Source organism: Sapajus apella, unplaced genomic scaffold (genome assembly GCF_009761245.1).
Source record: "Sapajus apella isolate SASKATOON/1434 unplaced genomic scaffold, GSC_monkey_1.0 scaffold193, whole genome shotgun sequence".
Classification (NCBI taxonomy): Eukaryota; Metazoa; Chordata; class Mammalia; order Primates; family Cebidae; genus Sapajus; species Sapajus apella.
In genome coordinates, this window is record NW_022437133.1 from 892519 (window position 1) to 896041 (window position 3523).

Sequence of the window (3523 nt, forward strand, 5' to 3'; positions counted from 1 at the left end):
TGGACCAGCGGTCTGGCGTGGGCGGGCTAAGCTAGCGCCCGAAAGAGGGCGGAACCGGCTAGGTGAATTTGGCTGCTCTTTCAGGGGCTCCGGAGAGGTCAGCTGGCGGGGGACCGTGGGCTTACCCGAAGTGGCACTGCGGACCCCGGCGAGATTCATAGGAGCACGGAAAGGGAGGGTCCAAGTGCAATGAGGATCCAAGGGATGAATAAGACAAGGAGTGTAGAGAAAGTGCTCATTCCCAACTCCAGTAAAGGTTTGAGTTTCATTAGATTAAGCACTTAAATGACCTGCATATCAGCACTCTTGTGGATTCATATGGATTCTAACGTTTGGTCGCACATGCATATCTCAGCCCTGGGCCATGGTTGTTTTTTGTTTTTTGTTTTTTAAATTGCCTCTATACCATCTACGCCTACCCGAGTGACCCAGACACCTGCAACACAGAAGGAAGGGCACAATGCCTTGTAAGAGGGTAGCCTGCTCAGACAAGCGTCTGGTTTTCAAGTCTAGCATAAAAATTTTCAAACATACAGAAGAGTGAAAATACTGACAAGCTAGAGTTAAAAATTGTCAAGAGGAACACAGTTGTTTTCCTCTATTCTTTTCCCATTTTCTCTGCTAAAATAGACAATTTATTTCACTCCAGGCTATTCTGATGCACACCATTTTCAAAAGACCTTTTACATCTTGAGTTGGCCAAATTAAGAGAAAAGAGATTGATTACACCCATGTGTAAAGCCAACTGCTTCAGGATAATTGGGAACATGGTAAGACCAGCTAATTCCATGAGCAAGGACCTACTGCCACACTTCATTTGCTGCGGAGTGAGTTCTTAAGTCAGAGGCAACAGTGTGTGAAATGATAAAGTATTAAGTCCAAGGTTAGTTGTTTTGGCAGAAGCACTGTGGGCAGCAATGGCAAATCCATATCTTAAGTGTCTATTCCAGTGAGAACAAAGTGCCGCCCTTTCCATGGTCCAATGTAATTAACTTTCAACCGCATAGCTGGCTGAGACCCCAGGAGTGGTGCCATATCAGGAGCTGTAGTTAGATTGTCCCTAGCAAGTGAAAGTCATGTTGACCTCATGTGTAACCTCCATCCCTAGCCCTTTATTCACTAGTCCATTTGTCTGGATAAGGAGGCTGACTGACATCCACAGAATGAGTTATTCTATCCATCTCATTAAAATCCTCTTTGGAGGTCACCCTTTGATAAGCACTCATGTGGAACTAATTACCTTCACATTTTGGGCCGAAGTCCATTCACATACCTGTTCCCTAGATCTCCTTGTCACCAACTTCCTAATTATCTTCCTTTCAAGTACTGACCATCCAGCCATTAGCCACTGCTCATGAAAAAGTATGGATCTATACTTCTAACCAGGTAAAATGAACAAACAGGTACACTACTCTTATCTTCTTCCCACTGGGAGGATTTCCCATCACTGCCATCCTTCAGAGCCATCCCAGAGTGGAATTGCAGCACTGCAGTTGTCCATGTTCAGGTGATACCTGCAGATCATGCAGAACCACGTGTAAACCAAGTCCAAGGGTTTTCTTCTTTAGGCAGCTGGTCATAGGTAATTCCTAATGAAGCTGTGGGTAGGGGTTGAGAGAAGGTAATATAGCAATAGTAGGGGCTATGGACATGGGTAAGACACACAATTGCTTGCACACTTAGAACCTGCTGCAGTTCAATTTCATATGTACCACGTCCGTTTGATGATGGAATGTTGCTGTACATACGCAACTTTATGGCTCGGTGATCAGACAACAGCCAGTTCATGATGAGCAACTTAAATTGCATGATAAGTTGCTGGTCAATGGTCAAGCCTTCAGACTCTGTTAAGGCCCAAAGCAAATTTGGTTTTGATTGCTTATTTGTTTGTTTCTAACTTTTAAATTTGAAATAATTACAGATTCAAAGATACAGATAGGAAGTTGCAAAAACAGTACAGAGAGGTCCTGTGTATCCTTTACTCAGTTTTCCCAAGTAGTAACATCTTACATCACTATAGTACAACGTCAAAACCAGGAAGCTAATAATAGTACAATCCATAGAGTTTATTTAGATTTTATGAGTTTTACATGCACTCGTTTGTGTGTGTGTGTGTGTGTGTGTGTGTATGTGTGTGTGTGTAGTTCTATGCAATTCTGTCACATGTAGATTTCTGTAACCAGCACAATTGAGTTACAGAATTGTTCTATCTCCAAGATCACTTGTGCTCCTGCCTTTGAGTCAAACCCACCCCCTCTTTTCTTCTCTCCTCCACCATCTCTAACCTTTGGCAACCACTAATATTTCTAATCTCTATAATTTTATCATTTCGAGAACATTACATAAATGGAATCATATAATACAGGATCTTATAAGACTAGCTTTTTTTTTCACTCAGCATAATACCCTTGACGTCTATCCAAGTTGTTCCATATACCAATAGGTTCTTCCTTTACCTTGCTGAGTAGTATTCTATGGTACTACCATTTATTTAATAATTCACCCATTGTAGGATATTTAGTTTGTCTCAAATTATTTCTTTTCTTTTTTTTTTTACTTTTCTTTCTTTTTAAGACAGAATCTCGCTCTGTTGCCCAGGCTGGAGTGCAGTGGCAGGCACAGTCTCGGCTCACTGCAACCTCTGTCTCCTGGGTTCAGGTGATTCTCGTGCCTCAGCCTCCCCAGTAGCTGGGATTACAGGTGTGTGCCACTATACTCAGCTAATTTTTTGTATTTTTAGTAGACATGGGGTTTTACCATGTTGGCCAGGCTGGTCTCAAATTCCTAGCCTCAAGTGATCCACCCACCTCAGCCTCCTAAAGTCCTAGAATTACAGGCGTGAACCACCATGGCCAGCCTGTCTCTAGTTATTAACTATTTCAAACAAAGCTGCCATGAACATTCATGTATGTGATTTTTTGATATTTAGAAATTTTATTTTTATTTTTTTAAGACAGGGTCTCACTCTGTCACTCAGGTTGGAGTGCAGTAGCGTGATCTCGGCTCACTGCAAACTCCCCCTCCCAGGTTCAAGCAATTATCCTGCCTCAGTCTCCTGAGTAGCTTGGATTACAGGTCTGTGCCACCATTCCCAGATAAATTTTGTATTTTTGTAGAGACAGTGTTTCACCATGTTGGCCAGGCTGGTCTCAAACTCCTGACCTCAAGCAATCCACCTGCCTCAGCCTCCTACTAAAGTGCTGGGTGCCACCATGCCCAGCCAGAAATTTTTAAATTGTGTAAAATACATATAACTTAAAAATCGCCATCTTAATCATTTTTAAGTGTACTGTTCAGTGGCATTAAGTACATTCATGTTGTTGTGCTACCATCACCATCATCTATCCACAGAAGGCTTTTATCTTTCAAAACTGAAACTGTACCCATTAAATAATAACTCCTCATTCCCCTCTCCCCCAGCCCTGGCAACCAACATTCTACCTTCTGTGTCTATGAGTTTAACTACTTTAGGTACCTCACATAAGTGCAGTTATATGGTATTATCCTTTTGTGACTGGCTGAT